Source organism: Cupressus sempervirens, chromosome 8 (assembly GCF_028749045.1).
Source record: "Cupressus sempervirens isolate cs-2001-9-10 chromosome 8, ASM2874904v1, whole genome shotgun sequence".
NCBI lineage: Eukaryota > Viridiplantae > Streptophyta > Pinopsida > Cupressales > Cupressaceae > Cupressus > Cupressus sempervirens.
This window is the reverse complement of record NC_143125.1, coordinates 250,956,461-250,982,618: the sequence shown is the minus strand read 5'-3', so window position 1 is coordinate 250,982,618 and position 26,158 is coordinate 250,956,461. Positions and strand designations below refer to the sequence as shown.

The 26,158-nt window shown below is 32.6% G+C and overlaps 1 pseudogene; it reads left to right on the top strand.

Annotated features, from left to right (window-relative positions):
* Nucleotides 1-5,001: 5,001 nt before the first annotated feature.
* LOC149542425 (putative auxin efflux carrier component 1d) overlaps nucleotides 5,002-26,158 on the top strand; it is a 28,510-nt pseudogene continuing 7,353 nt past the window's right edge.

Sequence of the window (26,158 nt, the reverse complement as noted above, 5' to 3'; positions counted from 1 at the left end):
TATCTGGCAGAAGAACAGTAGAAAGATTAAGTTGGTACAGACAACTAGTTAAGCATGACAACCACCTAATTTTATGGGAGATACTTCTCAATATTTGGTATATTTCTTTAACATAAAAAGCTAAAAGGACAAGTCTAGAAGAAGTTATGTGAGTTTTGGTGATGTATGTTCTGAGATAGAGTTTACAGAGGCATGTTTTGGTAAAGTTTTTATATCTCCTAGCAGAGTTGATATCTTGAGGATCAAGGTTGAAGACATGAAGAAGACATGTTAAGGATGATGTGGCTAAGCTCACTCATCATAATATTGCATGTACAAAAAGTTATTCAATTTTCAAGGTAGAAGATTAAGGTTATCGCTAAGTGTAATGTGTTCTTAGTGGGGTCCTATAATAATTAATTGAGAAGGACTAATAGTCAACTCAGGGAATTGTTTTATGGGCTTGGTATAAAGGAAGGACATTTTCCTTTATCGTGATATGTGTCAAGATGTGTTGATATGATTAAATGATTGATGATAAATAGCAGAGCATATGAAGCTGAGCAGAGTAGTGCAAAAGTGAAGGAAACTTCATTGCTGAGGTTTTTTTGAGTGATTCAAGGTTTGATATTTGGATTTGAGGTTTGTGACCTAGTCTACAAGGTCTGATAGTGATTGATCTAGTTGATAGGACAAAGGAAAGAATAGAGGAAAGAAGAAGATACCAATAAATAACTTGTTTGAATAGTGAGCTCTTCTTGTAGTTGAAGTTGCATGTTTGGGCAGTGGGTTCTTTTTGCATACATTGTACAACAACTCCTAATAGGGTTGGCACAACTCCTAATAGGGTTGGAATCTCCTAATAGGGATTCAAAGTCTCCTAACAAGGACTCATTGTACTAAATGTTGTAATAGACTCCTAACAGGGTATATCCTCTAACAAGGAATATTTATATTAATACATCATCTTGTGGGCATCATTCCCACTGGGGTTTTCCCTTTGATCAAGGGTTTCCCTAGTCAACATATCTAGTGTAATTTTCTATGTGCATCTTTGTATGGTTGATGTTTACTTTGGTTGAATGGTTAAGTTTGTTTAAAGAAGATAAGTGTTCTAGTTATTGGTTAACTAATTCACCCACCCCCCTCTCACTTATCTTTGTGGGCTATTGTTTCTATTAATTGGTATCAGAGCATCAGGTCCTTGAAGAAAAAGTTTAACAACTTTGGGAGATCCATGGCAAACATATTTAGAGAAAATAGTCCTACATCTAACAAAATAAATTTTGACACATGAGTTATGGAAATTATTGTTGAGTTATCCGATTTATGTAAATAGAAGAGTATTGAGTTTACAGATCCAGAATCCTTTAGTTGTATTCAAGGGAATAGTAGCACAATTGAAGACAGATCCAGAATAGAAGATGACATAAATATAAAGGAAGATATTGATCTTCTTACAAAGAGATAACCTGAAGGTATGAAATTTTTTGTTTGTTGGACATGTAAAGATTTTGGGCATTTTTCAAGTAAATGTCCTAAGAGATTGAGAAAAGCTAAGAAGAGTCTACTTTCTGATAAAGTTGAAGAGTTTAGAGAAAGTATGGAAAGATCCTTGAAATACTATGTCAATGAGTCTAGATTGGTTAATGAAAAGCATGTATCAAAAGAAATGGCTTTGGAGACTATTATGGAAAGTGCTAATGTGAGAATTGATGAGAAATTCAAAGTACAAGAGAGAATAGTTGATTACAATTCAGATGACGATGATGTTGTTACTAAGTTAGGAAATGATGAAATATTTCTTGAGACTAACAATGATTTGCATAATGAAGGAGAGAAAAGGTAGGAACAAAGGTCAGAACCTTTAGTAGATCCAAGACTTGAAATAACAATTCCTACTTCAAGAAAGAACATGATAAAGAATCACCCATCTCAATAGATCATCGAAAGCAAAGACAAAGGTATGATGACATGAAGTAGAGTTAATGAAGAACTATGCTTGATATCTCAAGTTGGTCCAAAGAATACATATGAAGCATGTAAAGATGACTATTGGAAGCAAGCTATAAAAGAGGAATTAGATTAGATAGTAAAGAATGAGGCATGGGAATTGGTCGCCAAACCACCAGATAAGAATGTGATAGGAACTAAATGGATATTCAACAAAAAGATGAATGAGCAAGGAGAAGTTGTAAGAAACAAAGCAAGATTGGTATGTAAAGGTTACTCACAGCAAGAAGGAATAGACTATGAGGAGACTTCTGCTCCAGTGGCTAGAATAGAAGTAGTAAGATTATTCTTAGGCTAGCTAGCACAAAAGAAATTCAAAGTATATCAAATGGATGTCAAGCTAGCATTTCTAAATGGAGAACTTGAAGAAGAGGTATACATTGAGCAACCTGAAGGATGCCCTTTGATAGATGACAAGGACATAGTATGCAGACTGAGGAAAGTACTGTATGGATTGAAGAAAGCACCCAAAACCTGGTATGCAAGGTTAGACAAGTATTTGACAAAGCTTGGATATAGCAAAGGTATGGTAGATAGTAATCTCTATTGGAAAGAAACTAATGATGGTTTGATGATTTTGGTAATAATTGTTGATGATATCATATTTGGAGGAAATGATGAAGAAAGTAAGAAGTTTGTAGAAGAAATAAAAAAGAATTTGAAATGAGTATGATAGGAGAGATGAAATATTTCCTAGGATTGCAGATAGTATAGAATAAAGAAGGAATCTTTATTTCTCAGACTAAGTACTTGAAGGATTTACTAAAAAGGTTTGGTTTGGAAGTATATAAACATGTTGGAACACCTATGTTAACTGGACACAAGTTATCTACAAAGGATGAGACACCTACTGTTGAGCAAAAGAAGTAGAGATCTATGATCAAAGGTTTTCAATATTTGACTCACACAAGGTTGGATATAGCAAATGTAGTTGGAATCATTGCAAGATTCTAGGCTGATCCCAAAGAAGCACACTATGCAGCAATGAAAAGGATATTTAGATATCTGAAAGGAACTTTAGAATTTGGATTATGGTATGACAGATCTAATGATTTTAGTCTAAGTGCTTATACCGATGTAGATTGGGTAGGTAGTATGGATGATCAAAAGAGCACTAGTGGAAGAGCTTTCTTTCTTGGTTAAGCAAGAAGTAGGATTGTACATCTCAAAGTACAACAGAAGTAGAGTATGTCGTAGCAGCAACTAATTGTGATCAAGTTATTTGGATGAAGTAGGTACTGAAGGATATAAGGATAGAAATTAGTGAACCTATTGTTATACATTGTGACAACACAAGCATGGTAAATATGTCTAAAAATTCAGTATTGCGTTCAAGGATGAAGCATATTTCTATTAAGTATCATATGTTGAGAGAAAAAGTTGCAGAAAAAGAAATTAGATTGGAGTATGTGAGCACTACAAAGTAGATTGAAAATATATTCACTAAGCCTCTTCCCAAAGAGACTTTTGAGTATTTTCAAGGTATGCTTGGGTACACCAAAAATGTACACGCATGAATTATGGAAGCTCAGGGTTGGAGGATATATGAATGCCATGGAATGGGCATGTTGTATTGATGGGCTACCAGGGGGTTGTGTTTGTGTAGTAATTTAGTTCTCTCAAGAAACCATCCCAAAAATATTGGTGACAAGGTGACAATGGTTACAGTATTCTTACGGCATATTCATGGTGTTTTTCATAGATGTTTTGTGGTTACAAGGGGTATCACATACTATTTCTATGCACAGATGAGCATGGGGCGATCACTCCTTACCTAGCTCAACTTCTCCCTGAGAATGCCTCCACCTCTTCACACATGCAACCAAATTTGGAGAAAATGAGAAATGAGCCTTTTTTTCTTTTTTTTTATAATCACATGATTGTTAACATAAGGATGGCACCATTGATATTACAATGGTGGTAGGGACACTTGTAAGACAAAACATAAAATCACACACAAATGGTACTAGCATCAGAATTTGACCCCAAATGTTATAGTGGATGATCACTTGACAAAGTTTATTGAATCTACATTAGTTCCTTGAAGTTGTATTCAAAAGAATTTAAATTTTTTTTTATGTAATATCTAATAAAAATCCTTCATGACATTCTTTCAATCAATTCCCATACTTTAATTATGCAATTGTACCCATTAGATGACATCTATATGGCTTAAACACCACGCACTAAGCTTCATTTCCAACACTAAAAGTGTTAAATAGTCAAAATTGAATTATTTTGTCCAAACTTAATTTCACTACTACATTTGATCTCATTGTAGAAGGAAATTTTTCTCTTTTTTAAAAATCTAACCCATGTTGGTCAAGATTTCAACCAACATGGGCTTTAACTTTAAAATGAAAAATCATTTGACCGAGCATGTGAAGGAGCTAGAGGATGGTTAAGGGTTTAAGTTTTAATTTGCAAATGGATTCCCTAAAATTGTTCATGAAACTGAAATTGAGATTGAAGGAACTGGTTAATGTTTTGGTGAAGAGGCAAAAATGGTTGCACAATTCAATGTTTCTTGGTTTGGGATTACTGCTAGTGTTAGTCATGGCATTGGCATTTATTCATAGCCACATTGTAGAGGGGTAGAAATTGATGGGGAAGTGAAAAATGAGGAGCTAAGTCGATAAGTCCAAGAGCTATCTAAGAAAGGTTTGGTTTGAGAGTGTTGAGGGTAGCCTTGCTTTGAGGCTGCCCCTGCATATTTTTTAATACAGTTATTGCTAGCTCTTGAGTACCACCAAATGATGTAGTCACAGCTTTTTATCTGAATTGGGGAGACATTTATAGAAGTTGTATTTTCATTATCAAGATATGTTATGGACTAAAATTTGATCCCTAATTCTAAAACTAACCTATGAAGTTTAGTAAACTTATAAGCTTGTGAGTAAAAACTTAACCATTATGTAGTTTTTCTTGTTGTAAGGTTGATAAATTTGATTGAAACATCTTTAGCTTGATAGGTGATTTGGTTATGCAAGTTTGCACAAGGCCCGCCAAATGTATGAAGAATATATATCCGAACGTTTTAGTTTTGGGCACAAAGGAATGGATTAAGAGGAAATCAATCACAAGGAAGCTCCTCCTCCCCTTGTGAGAATCTCCAAGTTCAATTCCAGTTCAATAGCTGACCTTAATCCCAAAGGCCATGATGACTCCAAATTCACAAATATGCATCATGCCAGTGTCATGATTAGACTTATTCTTATCATGGTGTGGAGAAGTCTCATTCATAATCCTAGTACTTATTCCAGTCTTATAGGCCTCACTTGGTCTCTCATCACCTTCAGGTTTGTTTCTTGCTTCTACTACTATTGTGTTGTATCAAATTGTTCCGAACTGAGTCATGAATATATCAAAGTTCTTTGTTTCCCACTATTAATTAACAATTATTCTAGCCATAACCTATTGCTCTGTATAGTTTTTGTAAAAATTTCTTGTTTTTGCTAAGGTTACCATTGTTTATGGTTTATGTTTACACCGAGAGGCATTCTATACAATCACAGCACAAATCCCCAACACAAGAATATGCCAAAATAGATTCTCCATCAATTAAAAAAAAATGGAAGTGGTTACACACTAATTTAATTAAAAATGATTTTATAAATGCATTTTATTTTGCCATGGCCATGTGGCACCTTATAAAATAATAAAACAAAAATTTATTCCCAAAATAATAGGCCCCAAAAATAAAAAATAAAAATTATTTTATAAATCTATAAGCAAAAAGAAGTAAGTTTAACCTATATTCATTTAATCTTTTATAAATAAATTAATTTAAAATTTTATTATGTCGAGAGGCAATATTAACCTATACTCATTGAAACTATATAAATTAATTAATTTAAAGTAGATTATTACTTCATTTTAACTTTTATAAATTAATTGATTTAAAATAATAAAAATTAAAAATAAAAAATAAAACAAAATAAATAACAAAATACAATATAAACAAGATACAATATTTTTATAAAAAAAAATTGCGGGGGTTTACCCTCCACACAGTGGGCACTGATAGTAACGCCGATGTGACTATGAACCCAGAGGTCATTGGTGGGAGGTCGTGGGAGGTCATGGGAGTGAGCTATGTGGGTGGCGTTTTGTGTTTTAATTTTATTTTATGTTTTGAATGCTTTTTTGTTATTCGCCATGCAAATATGTAATTTTTTTAACACATTTTTTGTTTCAAACGTTTCCTTTTAAATTTTTTCCTCTTTCTTTTTGTTGTTTCAAGATGATCGAATTAAAGAATTTGATTATAACTCATGTAATAGTAGGAATCCGTAAGGACAATTATAAATCCTTAAATATGTTGCCCTCGTCGTATTTTGTCATAGTGATATCTGTCTATGTTCTATTCTACAAAACTCTCTTACCTTGCTCAGTTACAGTGCCTTTAGCATATGAACCCTTACATTTTTTCTTTACCTTTGTCAACTATTCCTGAGGAGATCTGAAGGAGGCATTTAAGCCAGGATAAAGTGATTATCAATTGTAGAAGTCATGAGTCAAGTAAGGTGGCGATTTAAATTTCTTCATCCATATTTCAATCTTAAATATCGGTCTTTCAAAGTCGACTTTTACTAAATCTTTTTCATGTTATGTTAGAGCAAGTGTGATACGCCAATTAGTATATTAAAATTTGTTTCTTTTAATAACTTTAGAATAAAGGAATAAATCATATGGAATTTTGTGTTTCTTGATATTAAGAACAATTAATATTTTAAATAATTTTGTGTTTCTTGATCGTATGGAATGAAAAAGAATATAAAAAGAGGTATTGAATTAAATATACATGAATTAAGCTTTCTAAGAATTCAAAACTAAGTGATGAGTGCTAATAGGTTTGAGCTCAATTCCAAGAACATTTGACCACTACATATCACACTATCCTTACTGCCATACATTTTTTTTAATGTTCCATCCTCATCCTACTTTTGTCTATATTCTTCTTTAATGTTTTTTCTCCTTTCCCAGAGATATTAGCCTACATTAAACTTTGCAATGGAGTTTGTGAGTAAGATCATGAATTGCATATCTTAACAATGTAATGAATTCCATCAAATCAGTTTTTCACTTTTGGTAGAGCCAAATGACTCTCATTCTTAAAAAGCTTGATTACTGCCGAAAACACCACATTTTTTTGGATTGTGGCTCTTCAATATTCCTTTGGTCTACAGATGTTCTCTATGTAGAATAAATCATACACACTACTAAAAAAACAAATTATTGAGAAGAGGTGCTAAATTTGGCTAATAGATTCCCCATTTTAAAGATTAATATATAGAACATTGTCCTCATTTTTTAAGCTACCACATGTATACATGTAGAGTCACTACCACATGGTGGCTTAATACCTGCCTTAATTACACATAATTACAATTTTATATGTAAATTCAATTGTAATTTTATTATAAGTATTAAATACATTATTTTCTAATAGTTATTCTTATTTTATAATAATATATATCTTATTGTTGTTTATAATAAAAAATTAAATGAGTGAGTGAGTTATAATAAAAAAAATTATTCATTCATTATAGTCTTTTAGTTTAGAGTGCTATTTAGATTTTCAATAATATTTAGATTTACAATACTATTTTGATTTAGATTATTGTTTACATATTAATTCTATTTAACTCTTACGCAATTACGTTTCAAAACTGGAAGGTAATGTCGCCATTTTTCTTATATTATATTGCTAACTCTTTTATTCAAATATATTTTATGCATAAATTAGTTTAATATTTAAAATGTGGAAGGCAATGCCGCCATTTTCAAACATTAGAATGTAATTTTTTTGTAGAATATTAGAATGTAATTTTTTGCTAGAATATTATAATGTAATTTTTATCCATAAATAATGTTTCAAAAGTGGAAGGCAATGCCACCATTTTTCTTATAGTATATTGCTAACTCTTTTATTCAAATATATTTTATGCATAAATTAGTGTAATGTTTGAAATGTGGAAGGCAATGCCACCATTTTCAAACATTACAATGTAATTTTTTGTAGAATATTAGAATGTAATTTTTTTCATAGAATATTAAAATGTAATTTTTATCCATAAATAAATTTAATGTTGCAAATGTGGAAGGTAATGCCACCATTTTCGAATGTTACAATTCAATTTTTATGCATAGATAAATTTTAGAATGTAATTTTTTCCAACACATATTTCAATACTAACTATTCATTTATACTCTTATTTTGAACTAAATACATGTAATTGAGAAGATTTTATGTACTCTTTTTATGTTAAAGGTGAACATCATGAATTTTAACTATGGAATGAAAGTCAAAGTGTCTTGTGACTATGATGGCTTCCAAGGAGCATGGTTCCCTGGCACCGTAATTAGTCGAGTGCAAAATGCTAAAAGGCCAACCTTTGTTATTGAATACAATCACTTTATTATAGATGAGCTGACTCGAGAACCTCTTATTGAGGAGATTGTTGCTGATCATATTAGGCCTACACCACCGTTTATTCCACTACCAAGATACATTCCATTAGATTTTCCTATAGATGTCTTTGAGAATGATTGTTGACGGTCTGGTGTGGTTTTCAACAAGTTTCAATCCCCACTAAGTCAACAAAATTTTTTTGAAATCTACTCTCCACATACCCAAACTCTTGAACCCTATTCTCGAGCTCGCTTGCATCGATCTCAGGATTGGGTTAACAGAAGGTGGATATTAAGGTAGTGGTGGTGAATATGCTCTTGGTTCTTTTTTGTGTGGAGACCCACATATGTTTTGGCAACTATTCTACTCTATTAGAAAGCGAACGTTCACTATCTTCTAAACTGGACTTCCTATTATTTTGGTATTGGTATTTTGTATTGTAAAATACAACATGATGTGCTTATCTATTTTGTAATAAAATGATGTAATAAATAAGATTATTGATTTCCATGATGTAATAATATTTTTTGACTATTTATCTTGATGTTGTATATTTCATAATAAAAGTATACACTTCCATAAATCTTTTAATTTAATTTTGAAAAAAAAAAATTCTTCATGCTCTTTTTTTTCCTGTATTTTAATATATTTTTTAACAATATAATAAACTGTCTCCAATGTTTCTCTCCATTTATGGATACTCTATGCATACATTTTGATGCTTATATCATCTCATCCATCTACTTGCACAATAACTTTCTCCAATTTATTTCTACATTGTAATAGTAAGGTTCATTGGTTGTGTATTTCTCATTTATATACAAACATATGTTACTTTTCTAAGGCTATTTATCTTGATTCAGACATACATTATTTGCAAAATTTAATTCACATTTAATAATATTTATTGGTGAAATATTTGTCATCAATATATAAATAAATGTTACTTCATTAATGTTTTTTTCCTACTAGCTATGGTGAGACCTAGGTTGAATTTTGAGATGGAGGAGGAAAGGAGAGAATACCAAAGACAATATCAAAGAGAGTATCGTAGAGAATATTGTAGACATCAACAACAACAATAGACAGAAGTTGAAAGAGAACAACAAAGAGTGACAAAAAATCAAGGGCGTAGGTGAAGATATGCCAAAAGAAGTGCAGAAATAATGGTTGAACAAGTAGAAACTGAAAATTGAGATATACAAAATGCAAAGAGAAACCATTGTCGATGTACTTATGAGAGGGTGCTTCTTGAAAATTCACAAAGCTGCCAAGTTCAACATCCTCAAGCCAAACCAAGCCACATATATGACCATCCTCCAAATACAAATAATCAACTAAATATTGAGAATGTACGCTCACCATCCATAGAACATGTACTAGAAACACCACAACATGGAAGTGACATACATGTTGATTTAGAATTACAAAATGATAGAGAAAATATGCCCAACCCAAATGGTATGCTTCAAAATGATACAAAAAACATGCCCAACCCAAATGGTATGCTTCAATTTGAATTTAGAAGATTCCAAATGCAATTTAGATATCAAATAGATAGTTTGAAAACACCAAATGTGTGTTATGTTTGTTAGGAGTCATATCCAGGAATGAAAGTATATCACACCAATGAGGGTCCAATATGCAATAGATGTCATCAAGAGACAGGAATTCATAGATTTTCATCTACAAATAATATGGATCCGAGATGTCAACCACCAGAGCTTGCAAATTTAACTCAGGTTGAAGAGATGTTGATTGCACGTGTAAACCCTATATTTCAAGTTATGCATGTAACTGATGGTCAGTATAAGTATAAAGGACATACTATTAGTTTTCCCCAACATGTTGAATAGCTATCAAAAGTCTTGCCACACACAATTGATCATTTACTAATCATTATTGTTTGAAGAAGGGATCAACATGGTACACAATATAACTTTACTATGAATAGGGATCGTGTTTATAGAGCATTGAAATACAAAGTTGAAAATGATAAATTCTATGCAGATGTTAGGATAGATGAAAGTACTCTTAGTGACCTGCCTACAAATACGGATGAGAATATTTTTCATAGACTAAAGATAGTGCACATGGAGTTTGATTCTGATGCAAATGAAGTTGTATTCCTAGGTCCTCTCATGGAGATAGATGAAGGTAATATAATTGAGCACACAAACTCTATGGTTTCAAGGCCACCTAATGCTTAAAGAGAAATGGAATTAATTCATGCTTGGGTTAATAATCCTGATGCAGTTCTATCTACTTTAATTGAGTGGCCATCTATAGGTGCATCACCTATTAATGAGTATGTCACATCTGGGTTGTTGGATATGGTTTTCCCAACATTATTTCTAGATGGAATTTGTGATTGGTTAGAGCCTAGAATGAAATGAGTATACTTGCATGAATTTTTAAAGCATTTGATCAAATATAGGGATCATCGCTTTGGAAAACATCCACAGTTTAGGTATTTTGTGCAAAACACGGTAATGAGACATTGTACACAAAGTTCAACATCTATTTTTGCAAAAGGGAGCTTTCATTAAATGCCAATTACTATTAATGAATTGAATGAACATATGGAGAATATTCCATGTAATAATCTTGCAGATAGGCTAATGCGGTTCAAAACAAGTCTAAGAGGAACAAGATCATATTGGGCAAAAAAAAAGCATAATTAACTGACTTGCTTGACTAGCTTAGCACACCTACAATTTTCCTCACATTAAGTGTAGCCGATATGCGATGGCTTGATTTACATGCACTAATGCCTAGTACACCACCTATTGATCCACGAGAGGCTCAAAAATGGAGAAGGTAGAATATCATCGACTATCCACATATAGTCACTTATTACATGCACTTAAGGAATACAATGTTCAGGAAAGAAATACTTGAAAAAGGTATGAAAGTAAAGGACTTTTGGTGTAGATATTAGCCGCAACATTGTGGTTCACCTCATGTTCATAGCTTCTTATGGCTTGAAGGGGCAACAAATATGGACATTATTAATTGGTCAAATAAGGATGAACGAAAAAGTGCAAAGAGATATTTTGACTCCATTATTCATGCATGGAATCCTAGACATGATCTGCATCAAAGAAATATACATGTAAGTTTCATATTATAAATGAGTTAAATATTAATATATGTTTCTCACCTCAATCCAATAGAATAATATATAAATTATCATTTTTAGGTCTTCTAGAATTTTGGTCAACATCCATGCCTCAAGAATACAACACAACTCGCTAAGATGGATATAGATCAAGATTATGAACAAATACTCAATTGTGTTGAAAGACACACGGTCTATAAGGAGGGAGCATGCCTTCATAAAAAAAGAGGATGCATGGTTTGTAGGTTAATCAAATTCAAAAAAACTTATATCTAAATTATCTATTTCACCTTTTTCAACAAGTTGGATTGACAAGATATGTATTCACCAATGTTTCAGGTATAATGCTCCTTGGAAATTAAATTTGGATGGGTCAAAGTTATACACAGATGCAGATTCAGGTGAGAGAAAATTTGAACCAGCAAGAAATAATGATAGAGTTAATACATGCAATTGGTACATACTACAATTGTGGAGGGCCAATGTTGATTGGCAACCTATCCTTTCAAGACATGCAATTATCAAATATATTGCAAAGTATGTAGAAAAAGTAGATAAAATCTTTGAAACATATCAACAAATTTTGATGCATCTTTCAAATCTTGAAAATCTTGATGATTTAGCATCACCGGCATATAGAAAGCTTTTAACTGAGACAGTTATAGAAAGAGATATTGGAGCTCAAGGAACATGTCATATGTTATTACAACTTCCATTGGTGGAGTGTAACAGAAAGTTTGTTAATCTAAACATCTCACATGAAGTTTTCAAACCTATGGTAATCAATGATGACAGAAATGACAAAGAACTCACACAATCTTTTCTTGATGGTTATAAAATAAGACCACTTTCTATGGAAGGTATCAGTTTGATTGATGCAGCAAGGTCCTGGATATATAATCCCAAAAGAAGAGGAGATAATAAATGGAGCCCAAGAAAGAAAGTAGCTATTGTTAGAGTTTTTCCTAAGTATTTTACTATTCCTCTTCGAGATTTTGATAAATGGGTGGACTTTTGTTTGTCTAAGTTCATACTATACAAACCTTTTCGAAATGTTGAGAGAGAGATTGGTCATGATGATGATACTATAGTAGCAAATTAGGACTCATTCAACTACAATCCTTGGCATGTCCAAAGGCAAGAACATGCACAAAATGATGAACCTTCAAGTGATTCAGAGATGGAAGATAACAGAGCCATTCAGGAAAATACTATAGAACATGAGTGGGAAATAATATATAGGTTACACTGTGGTCAACATATGCCAGTTTCTGAAATTGACATGTTGGGAAGGAGAGATTGATAGAAATACAAATTGGTGTAGTGAATATCAAACTGAAGAGGAGACAATTTGAGCAATAAAATTCACACCTGAAATGAAAAAGTATGGATGTCTTATGTATGATGACATTCCATAGTGCATCAACTTTACAACTCTCAGTCACAAGCAACAAAAGGCAATTGACATTATTCTAACACACTACCATAGCAATCAAGTGGAAAATTCTTTATTTATGATAATTCAAGGAACAGTGAGAACGGGAAAGTCTTATCTAATTGGTGCCATCAATCAATCTCTTTAGATGGCATCAATGACAAATCCTTCTCCACTTCTATTGCTTGTACCATCTAGAGTTGCAGCTTTCAATATAGGAGCATCTACCATTCATTCAAAGTTGTAGATTCCAATTATAGATTTTGACAAATTACAAGGGACAAGACTTACAAGCTTTCAACAAGAGATGCAAAATATCAAATATATTTTGATTGATGAAATGAGCTTCATTGGCCAGAATATGTTGGAAAATATAGATAGTCATCTTAGACAAGCCTTTTGGCATAAATCAAACATAAGCTTTGGAGCTATCCCTTTCCTTAAAACACATGGTGTTATTAATGTCTCTTAATTCTTATTAGCATTGGTCATATACAATGTATATCTTTTGATTTTACTTTATGTACGTAACTTAAAATTTTGCAACTATCTTTCAGGTGTATCCATTATTTTAGTTGGTGATTTGGGGCAATTACCTCCTATTAATGATAGACTATCATATGATAGCAATAGGTGGGAAAATTTATTATGGTAGGAATTCAAGATAGTGGTTACACTAGAAAAAGTATTTAGGCAAGATGGAGAAAATATCCAAGCACAAAGATTTCGTCAGCTTCTCACAAATGTCAGAGATGTGAATCCACAAATAGATGACTAGAACTTTCTCATGACAAGAACACCTATAAGATTAGATGTTGCAAGAAATGATGAGTTTGATAAGACAGTACATTTATTTTCTAAAAATGACAATGTTCATAACCATAACATGAGGATGTTTTATTCTTTAAGACATCCAGTTGCACGTAGACTTGCGACCAAGTCAAGGAATGGTAATGGAAATGAAGATTTATCAAGTGAGGAACTTGATACAGAGTTATTGATCAGTAACAATGCAAGAGTAATGTTGACTACAAATCTATGGATAGAAGCTAGTCTTGTGAATGGATCATTGGGATATATCAGAATTATTGTCTACAAACCAAGAATTGCTCCACCTGAACCACTAGCATATGTTACAATTGAATTTGATAATTATTTTGGAGTACCATTTGATGATCATCATCCAAACATAATACCAATAGCTCCATTGTAGCGGGGTAGGACCTTCCAACTACCATTAAGGTTGGCATGGGCGTTGACTATTCACAAATCTCAAGGGCTAACTCTTTCAAAAGCCATAATTAACATAGGTCCAAGAGAAAGAGCAAGATTGACATTTGTGGCCATATCTTGTGTTAAGTCACTAGAATCTTTGAGGATAATGCCATGATTTACATATGACCGCTATGAGAAAATGAAAAGTGGGAAACAACTTTCAAACAGAAAAGTAGAAGAATGTAGATTGAGAAGTTTTGAAAATCATTGATGTTTTCAAATATACTATTTACTAATAAAGATTTATTTTTTCTCCTACATTATGTTATCATCATTGTGAACTATTATGTTGTTATTCGTATTATTACATTGATAGTTTATATTCCATAGTTCATGAGAACTATAATTGGATATCCTCAATGCAACATTATAACCTTATTATTTGCACTTTTTAATGGTTGAAAGTACAATTAGGCTGAAATTTAATTTTCCTAATTCTCCAATTTGTAATTTTAACTATGATCATCAATTGGGTTCTCAAATTAAGGTAGCTATAACATTAATTCAAATTATAAAGACCTTCTTCCACTAAAATAAATCAAAATGATTATGCTTCATGACTTTCAACCAATACATTGCTACTCAATATTTGAAAAGTATGTTTGTATATTCTTCACTATCCTTCAAAGGTCATAATATTACCATGTTTCCATACCCAAAATTTCATTACCAATTCTAATACAATTAGGTTTTTATATTCATTTTCTCCACAATTGATTATACTAAGTGACCTATTATGTTTTTTCAAAGTCATTATTGATTTGAAATTTATGTCCCTCTCATTAATTATGCATTTATTCTTCTTTTTTATTGTTGTTAATGCTTTCTAAATTATTTTCCATGATTTGTTTCAGGCATGGCAGCCTCTGATAGACAGTCAAGCATTGTCGACATGAGCCCAACTTCTTCTATAGGATCAAGTCATTTTCTTGAGACACAGTTTCAGAAGTGTGCACAAATAATTAAACAATGTTGTGCAACTATGGTAAAAGAACTTGAGAATGTAGCTTTATCAATTGGTCATGTATAAGAGATAGAGATAATGAAGATGGAAGATGTTGCCAAATACATACGCAACACTTCTACAAAAGTAGATGCATTTCCACCCATGATGAAAGAGGTCTATGATGATCATATTACGAACAAAGGTTGTAATATGATTTTAATCTCTGAAGAATATGTGATGCACTTACATCATTATGGAGAACTCTACATGTGGTCCATATGATGATTTCTCATCTTTCATTTTTTCAGTTACTGCTTCATCTAATTAATTGTACTAGGAGATATAGTTCTCCATTCATCTATGTATCAAAATAATAAATAAATAATTTAACTTTTTAGCTCAAATTGTTCTCGACTATACTTGCAAATATTTCAAAAAAAATTCCTTGACCTTTGTTTTTGTAGCTACAATATTCATGCTAAGCATAATTAACATTAACCAATGGTCTATTTATGAATATAACTAATAAAATTATAAAACTACTTAACGAACATTGTAATCCTTATATTGCTCTTTAATTCTAAGAGGCATGTCTAAGGACAACAAGCTACCCTCCTAGATATAACTATAAATGCAACATTAATCATTACTCTATCCAGGGTCCTACTTTATCCCCTAACCCTAACCCTAACCATAATTCTAATGCTTTGTCTACCCCTAGCTCAAACTATAACCCTAATTGTAACTTAAATTCTAACCTAACTTATATTATAACACTAAATCTAACCCTCACCCTTACCCTTACCCTAACCCTAACCCTAATCCTAACCCTTTATTTACCCCTATCTTTAACCCTAACCTTACGCCTAACCCTTACTCTAATCCTAACCTAACCATAACTCTAATCCTAACACTAACCCTAACCTTAACCCTACCCCTACCCCTAGCTATAACCCTAAATATAGCTCTAACTCTAAAGTAGAATATTCATTTTATACTCATTTTAAGTGTAATCATTACCTCGATAACATTTACTAGCCCTTCATTGTACACTATTCATGCTAAGCATAATTAACATTAATCAATGATCTATTTATAAACCTAACTAATAAAATTATAAAACTACTTAAGGAACATTGTAATCCTTATATTTCTCCATCATGCTAAGAGACCTGTCTAACGAGAACAAGATTCCCTCCTAAATGTAACTCTACACGCAACACTAACCATAACTCTAACCACAGTCCTACTTTATCCCCTAACCCTAACCCTAACCATAATTCTAATGCTTTGTATGCTCCTGACTCAAATTAGAACCCTAATTATAACTTAGACTCTAACCCTAACTTATATTCTAATACTAAACCTAACCCTGACCCTAACCCTAACCCTTTCTCTACCCCTATCTCTAACCCTAACTGTGATCCTAATCTTAACCCTAACCCTAACCCTAACCTTAACCCTACCCCTACCCCTAACTCTAACCCTAGCCCTAACTATCATCCTAACCTTAACCCTAACCCTAACCCTAACCCTGATTCTAACCATTTATTTACCCCTATCTCTAACCCTAACCCTAACCATAACTCTAATCCTAACCTAACCCTAACTCTAATCCTAATAGTAACCCTAACTTTAACCCTACCCCTACCCCTAACTCTAACCCTAAATCTAACTCTAACTCTAAATCTAACTCTACCATAATTAGACTCTAACCCTAAATTTAATGTTGACTAAAACCCTAACCCTAGCCTTAACTCTAACCTTAACCCTGACTCAAACTCGTACCCTAACCTTAACCCTGATGTAGCTCTATATATAACCCTACCCCTAACTCTAACTGTTAATCTAACTCTACCATAATTGGACTTTAATATTATACCCAACTTTATATATAAATGTAACCCTAACAATAAGCCTAACCCTTTCTCTAACTCCAACACTAAACCTAACTATAACTGTAACCCTACCCCTACCTCTAATTGTAGCCCTAAATCTTACTCTACAGTAATTGGACTTCAACCCTAATTGTAATGGTAACCCTAACTCTAACCTTAACCCTAACTCAAAACTCTAACCCTAACCCTAACTGAAACCCTGACTCAAACTCAAACCCTAAATCTAACCCTAATCCTAACCATAATTCCTATGCTCTGTCTACCCCTAACTCAAACTATAATCCTAACCAGGCTAACTCATATTTTAACCCTAAACCTAACCCTAACCCTTTCTCTATGGCTATCTCTAACCCTAACCCTAACTCCAATCCTAACCTTAACCATAACTCTAATCCTAACACTAACCCTAATCCTAACCCTAATCCTAACCATAATCCCACCCCTAACTCTAACCCTAAATATAACTCTAACTGTAAATCTAACTCTACCATAATTTGACTCTAATCTTAACCTTAATCCTTAGTTTAACCTTCACTAAAACCGTAACCTAACCCTAACTCTAACCTTAACCTTGACTTAAAACTCTAACCCTAACCTTAACCCTTACTTTAATATAGATGAAAACCATAGCCCTAACCCTAACCCTAACCTTAACCCCGACTCAAACCCTTACCTTAACCTTATCCCTGATGTAACTCTATATACAACCCTAACTCTAAATATAAACCTAAGCTTAACCATCACCCTAAAACTAACCCTTTCTCTACCCCTTTCTCTAACTCCAATCGTAAATCTAATTTAAACCCTAACCCTAATCCTAATTTTAACCCTAATTATAACCCTAATCTCAACTCTAACTCTAGCCCTTATTCGAGCTCCAATTCTAACTCTACCTCTAACTCAAAACCTAACTCTAATTCTAATCCTAACCCTAACTATATTTGTAACCTAAACCCTTATTCTTACCCTTGCCCTTACCTTAACCCTAACCCTAACTCTAATTCTAACCTTCACTATATTTGTAACCCTAATTCTAACCCTAATCCTAACATTCACTCTAACTCTAATTCTAAACCTAACCCTAACTATAACCCTAACAAGATCCATAATCCTAAAAAATAACCCTACCCCTAACCCAAATAACCTTGACTCTAAGTGTAACTCTATTCCTGACCATAACTCTAACCCTATCCATAACTCAAACCCTAATTTAAATCTTAATGCCAACCCTAACTCTAATTCTAACCCTAACTCTAACACTAACCCTAATTTAAATCTTACTGCTAACTCTAACTTTAATTCTAACCCTAACCCTAACTATAACTCTACTCTTCAATATAACATTTTATGCAACAATATGCTTAAATAAAACTACACTAAAGTGATGCAAATAAACACCATATATAGAATTAAAAAAATAAAATGTTCAAGAATAATTTTATAGTAAGTTTACACTATTACAATTTTATAGTAAGTTTATACAACTGTATTTAAAAAGAAATAAATAATTTGACACTAACCTTTAAAAAATAGGAAAAAATTTAAAAATACTTTCCCCCTTGAGCCGCGATTGCCACTAGCTTATATATATATATATATATATATATATATATATATATATATATATATATATATATATATATATATATATATATATATATATATATATATATATATATATATATATATATATATATATATATATATATATATATATATATATATATATATATATATATATAATGCCGAGAGTAATCATTCTCAAGGCACCTATTTTCATTTTCATAAATCCCAACTGTGATTAAAATAACCTTGTGATTAAATGAAAATAGACACCTCGAGAATGATTACTCTCAGCATTATATATATATATATATATAAGCTTGTATATAGTTCTATCTATAGGGGAAGAGACCCAATAGCCACCCAAGCTAACTTTGTACATCTAGATCTCCTAAACTGTAAGTCAAATTATGCCAACTTTTTTAGTAGACCTCCTTAGGTGATTGAAGAGCTTAAAGCCAAGGTTTCAGCATTTGGGCATTTACAAATCTCTTTATAGAGGTCGTGGAATGCAAAATGGTTAAAAAGTGTGATCACTCGCATGAAACCCATTATGTTCACCCCTTAATAGTTGCTCACTTAAAAAATAGTACTTGTGTCACAAATGGACAAATCAGCAACCAAGAAAGTTAAAAGATGATCAACTATTAGTACATATGTGATCGGTTATTACTACACATACTATCATTTTTTTTGGACTTTTTAAAAGTGATAATTATAGAGTATCTATCAGAAACCCTCACAATAATTAGACCCTTAACGATTATTGGGTCTCTTCCCCTACTGCTACATGGCCTTTTTTATAGGATTAAGTGGACAAGGGAAAATATTACTTTTGAGGATTGTACACAAAATAATGAATTCTTTTAGTTAAGAGAATTAAATCTATAGGCTACTACGATGGAGCACATGACCTTATACTTGTGAATATTAGGATCCATGTTAATCGAATGTCATCTTTATGTGAATTTCTTTTGAATAAGTGAAAGGGAATACAATTTTTTGAAGTGTGGAAGGATTTTTATGACATACAAATGTATGAATAAATGAATCTATGTTGTTTGTATCAATATCAAACATCTCTGATATATTTTCATGTTTTTATAATCATTTTTGTAGATGGAAAGTTGAAATGCTTGTCATCCTAGAGCAGTCAATAAGATTATTGTCTGATGTTGGTCTTGGTATGGCCATGTTCAGTTTGGGTATGTTTTGAATCCTTCTCTATCTCTCTTTTTGAGGAGTTATTCTACACATCCTAGAGCATGGCTTAGCTAAGCCCTGTAGACGTCTAAGACTAGATTAAGATTTCAGTGAGTTTGTCACATAGAAATTACTTTTAAGTTATTGGAATGGATTCACTAATATTGTGCTTCAAATTTCCTATTTTAGTCACAAGACTATTAATGGCATTGCAACCCAGAATCATAGCATGTGGGAATTCAATTGCAACATTTGCAATGGATGTCAGGTTTCTTACTGGGCCAACTATAATGGATGTAGCTTCTATTGATTTTGGTCTAAGGGGAGTATTGTTGCATGTTGCTATTGTCCAAGTATGTAGCTAAGTCATAGGATATGTCAAATTTCATCCATGAAGTTCAAATTTCAGCAAATTTTTATCCTTTCCAAACTTCATCTGAATTATATGAATTTCAAACCTTGTGACTTAGGCATCTAGTAATGCTACAAACCTTTTGAGTGGTACTTATTGCCAAAACCAACTTAAATTAGGAACCTTTTTTTCTCTCTAAATCTATTTTCTATTATTTTGCTCAATAATCATAGATGCTTGATTATTAGGTTTTTTGTCTTAGAATTTAAGGGGTGATAGTAGAGATGTTCTTATATAGTAGTCTTATTCATCAACCATCTGGAGATCTCTAGGCTCTCTTGATTTTTGGTACTCGATATATGCATGTGATTTTTTCTTTTTTGATGTTTGTAAAGCTCTTTTTGTTTTAAATACCACCATATTGCAACTATATTAGTTTCATTATTCTCTCCCAAAGTCACTCTTTTTTTCTTTTTCCTTTGAGTGACTGGACTAGTCACCTTCATCTTCTTTTATAGTTATAATTGTCTACAAATGTTCCATTCATATGAGCATCAATATAAGACCAATACAATTTCAAGCACAACAAGAGACTAGTACTAGCTTCTTTCAAGCAACTACATAGAAACTACATATGGAAGACCAGGAGTCACAAATCTAACTAGAAATTATCATGAATCACAACTTAGAGTTCCATATTAGATGTCCCTTTGGGTTTTGAACTTAGATATCTACAATGAAAACTCCTTCAAACAATAAAGCTAAACCCCTTGGAGGTTATCTTACTATTTTTGAAAGTTGCTCTCTTTTTTTTTTTTCTTTTTTTTTTTGGTGCAATTGACGTAATCTTTGTATTGCCATTCAAAATTTGTTTCCTTGATTCTTTAGCTTTTCTTTTCTGGGCATGGGAAACCATCCTTATTTATTTCACTCAGGAAACTATAAGACCTTTGGAGACTTTCAAACAACTATGTCAGAGGTCAAACCCTTCCTTTTCCAAGTAGTTTGGAACTCTTAAACAGCCAAGGTTTGAACTTGGCCCTTGTGTGAGGCAATGCCCATCTCTACCAATAAAATATTTCCAATTCCAGCCAACTTCTTCTCAATTTATTCTGATTGAAGATTTTATTATCATCCACAAGTTATTTAATAGCATATTAATTGTTTTCATTATTATTGTAAGGCAAAGTTGGATTCTTAGGTCTTCTAACATGTTTCATTTGCATGGCATATGTAGCACTCCCTCAGGGAATTTTTCCCTTTGTATTTGCTAAGGAGTACAATGTACATCCACTTCTTCCACCCTCTCCCAAATTTGTTCTACATCTTTTGAGGTTGTTTTCCAATTTCTTATGGAAAATCATGTGTAAAAGTAGGTGATAGTGTTATTTGTACTAGTGTTGGTCTCGAGTCACTGTTCCACTTTGCGAAAGTGTACAATTATAGAGAAGAGTCTCCCAAACCCCCCTCCCTGATCTCTTAGCATCTCTTTGTAATCATTTGGAAAACATTCACTTTGAAATTCCACCTGTTTCTAGTCTGTTTGCATTCAAAATCTTAATTGAAAAATACATGTATGTAAAGACTGTATTGCATATCTCGACTCAAGTTTAAGTAGACTATAGAGCGTAAATGCAAATAGTTTTCTTGTTCCACTATTTGTTGGCATGCAAGCACAACTGCAGTTGGGTAGAAGCTTCCAAAGAGTTTGGCAGATATACTCTTCACTCTTGTCTAATGAATCCCCTGCCTCCACATACACTATCTCAAACTTTTTCCTACCATGGCTTTCCTCCATCCTCCTTTCTAGTTCCTTCCTCACTACTTGTAAAGCATGCTTGTTGCAATCTAAAGAAAGATTGCACATTTTCATCAACACACTCACTTCCACTTCTTCTTTCTCTACAAAATAAGACCAAGATCATTCTACCAATTATCCATTATCACCCTCCACACCCACAAATCTGCTTCCACCATGAAATAGTGTATGCTTAACAGTTTGTAGGAACTCATCATCAATCTGAGACATGCAAGGCTAGAAGATAAGAATAACAAATATAATCGCAAAGAATGTCTTCCAAGCTAAGCTCTTCAACAATCAAGCTTTCACTAAACAAAAAATTTCCTAACATCAGCTCCAGTCAGGTTTAAACAACACACTTTAAGCACTAACATGTTTAGAGGGTTCGTGTGAAGCAAGTTTCTAGATTAGATTGTTTCATGTGAAGCAAGTTTTTGTATTAGCTATTCGGAATGATTTTTATATCAACGTTTAAATCACACTACGTGATCCATCATTAGGATGCAGGAAAATAGAGGAGGATCCATCATCAGGATGCAAGAACACAAAGGAGAAATAATCACACTATGTGATCCATCGTTAGGATGCAAGAACACAAAGGAGGATCCATCATCGGGATGTATCATCAAGTTGTCTTGCATCCTAATGATGGATCCTCCTTTGTGTTATTGCATCTTACATCCAAATGATGAATCCTCCTTTGTTTTCTTGCATCTTGAAAATGAACACAAAGGAGGATCCATCATCAAGATGTCTTGCATCCTAACAATGGATCCTTCTTTGTGTTCTTGCATCCTAACGATGGATCATGTAGTGTGATTTGAAACATTGATGTAAATATTATTCACATAGTCTAATCCAAAAAATTGCTTCACTTATTAATGGATTTGTGGAAATTTGATAGATTAGATGGTTCATCTGATCCTAAACAAACCAAAAATTAGATTGTGATGTTCAAGCCAAACCATTAGAATCTTATCTTTATACTCACCCCAGTGGTGGAGACAATCAAAGGGTAGCTTTGTCATATTTCTTCCCACCTCTGAATTAGTGACTGTGATCCATCTATTTCTAGAAATAATAAACTTTTATCTCAACTAAGATGTCCACTGCCTCTTCGTCTAATGATTTAGAATCTGATGCTCTCAATGCCATAAGTGAAGTTAAGGATCTGAACCCACCATCGAGTACCTTCAAGTTGTTGCAACTTTTGATGGTAAGAAATTTCAATGATTTGAGCTCTCCATAATTATTAGGAAGACTGTTCAGGTGCTCACATGCATCCATAAACAATGATTTCAAACAACTCATCTACCCAAATGATTGTGGAAGGCTCTATAAGTTTGAACAATCACTCAAATTGAGAATCTTCAAACCACATAGATTGCCAAAGCTCTTAGGTAATACAGCCAGTTCTTTGCATTCAGTTAAAGACAAAAATTGCAAAGAGGATAGATTTCCAATGTTCTGTGGCAAAAAAGAAAGTGCCCTACATTCAGCCATATTTAAAAATAGCAGCGATTCAAGTTGTCCAAAGGTGGGCCTTTCCAATCACCACACTGACTTCTCTTGTTGGCCTATTATCAAAAAAGAAAACAATGTCTAAAAAGGCCTCCTTTGAAAGATTGTCCAAACTCCTATATATTTCATCCACCACAAGTCTAACATCTCCACCAACTCCTATGGATTCCATGAAGAATTCCTTGAGAGCCCTAACTTTAGAGGCACTGGAAAGGTGATTTTTTAATTTGTACCCAATTAGTTTTATAACTAGAGGAATAGCACCACACATATTCACAATCTCATCTATGTCTGGGGGAAGTGATGCATTGGCACTTCCTAGAGCTATCTAAGTAGCAAATATCTTTCTTGTGAATAACCTGGCAAGACCAATGTTTTTCTTTTTTTAAATAATGGGAAAAAATTGGGTCAGTGTTAAGTTTGGGGAAGAAAATTGGTCAGGGTTAGGTCAAGGAAAAATAAACAAATAACTAGTGCAAAAATTATTGAAGTCCAAGAGCCATAATTTTTTTATGAAAAAATTGTTAGAGATTGCCAAATAATTACTGTTTTCCTAATTTATTCATAATTTTCCACTCTAAAAACATTAGTAACAATCCACATCTTGCAAGATATTGCAATCTCAGCAACTAATAACTATCATTAGTTTGATAGGCTAGGTGCAAACCCTTCTTTCATTCCTATTGCATTTAAAATTCGTTATGATCTACATTTTGTCCCAGTTGTGCTAATTGAACATTGCTATTGATAAACTTTAGGCATCAGTAAGAAAACTGTTATAGTGCTTGCTATTTCACACATGGAAGGTATTTGGATGATATCATCTAGAATTTTGTTGTATCGCAACCACATTAATAGCAAGTTGTAGGAATATTATGTGTACATTTTTATGAGGAAACTCAAGGGATATAAGACAATGCAATTTTATTTTTATTGTGGTTCCAAATTAATTAATTCTACAATTTGTAATATAATTATCTTAAGTATGATTTTAAATTAATTCTACAATTTGCAAGCCTTGGGTGTTCTCAAACAGCTCCTAGCAGATTTCATCACTGTGACGATCAACTAGATGAGAAAACAACAATCTCAATCTAGGTAGGTCTAAGACAGAGAAAAAGCAGAGTCAGAAGCATAATACAAAACTATCTAGCATACAATTAGACAAGCTATCTGAGTGTGAAAAGGTATAGTGCTTGACTAAATTTGTTTATATCAAAGCTACATATTTAATATTGATGTTCAGCAGCAAAGAAAAGTTCCCTGGAAGGATCATTATTTATTGGTTTGGTACTTTTCATTAAACATTGCTGCATTGTTCCTAAGGCTGTCCTTTAAGCTCATAATTTTATCCACATTCTTTGTTTCACATTTTATTGATTTAACAATCTATACATGACTCAAGAGCACCTTCACAGAAAATAGAAAAATGATGCATAGTAGTTAACAGACATTGTTCAATGCTCATTATTTTGTAGTAGAATAAGAGTCCACTTAAAGATGCTAGGCATGAACACAGGTTTTGGGTGTAAAGATTAGAATTGGCGATGTAAACCAATTATGGATCATGTTTTGCTACATATTTTTCACTTCTATGCTCATTATGATAGTAATTGTATCATAGCTAAGGTAGCTTATTTTAGGTCCACAATTAGACAAATAAGAGGATTGGTAGGTCAAGTAGCAATTTTTAAAAAATCTTTAAGTTTAATCTGGCAAAGTTTTAGAATACAAACATTTTATTGAGTATTACACACTATATTGTGTAGAAACTAATCAACTTTCCAATGGGTATATTACTATTTTTTGTTAGTAAACTAGTAAATGTTTTGCTAATTATTGGTTCTTGTCAAACAGTGTGGGCAATATGTGGGTTGGCTTGTGGTTGTATAAGTGTGCCTCTTTTATAAGTACGTGTATTGCTATTCTCTTTTGAACAAATCAATATTTGCAAAATAGTGTGTTATTTTCTTTCTTTTGGTAACATGTCTCTGTTAATAGTCCTTCATGGATGGAAGACACTGAATTCATATGTCATACTCTGATAGATAGTTTGGGATAGCTAAGCTTATTGTGTATGCATTAATCTCTATGTATATGTGAATATTTATGAATGCAGACCATACACAGAGAGTCTTTTCAAGCTATCTTTGTGTGCAACTATGCAACTTTACACATCTAGAATTCATGACATGAATGACAATCTTCAAACTTTATTTTACTTTCAAAACATAAATCTCTTACATGCTCCATTTATTCACAATTTGTTATTTTGCAACTTACACACATTTTGTCAATCCTGGCAATAAAAAATGTAAAGATATCTATAATAAAATGCTCTGGTTTATGATAGGAAAAAAAAAGGAAAAATTATAATATTCATCCTGAGCTAACAAAGTCATATGCCTTGCATTCACATATAATTTATACAAGCAGCTATACATTATACACTCTCTTTTTATTGATACTTCTCACAGGTAGCCATACATTCTACTATTATTACACCATTCTTTCTTTGATTTAATTCTAAACTTCCAAGTAATGAAAGTCTTTTTTTACAGATTATATGACTTTTGTGTTCAGACTCCAGCAATATTCATATTAGGTCTTGAAAAATAGTAGTTTGTACCTATTTC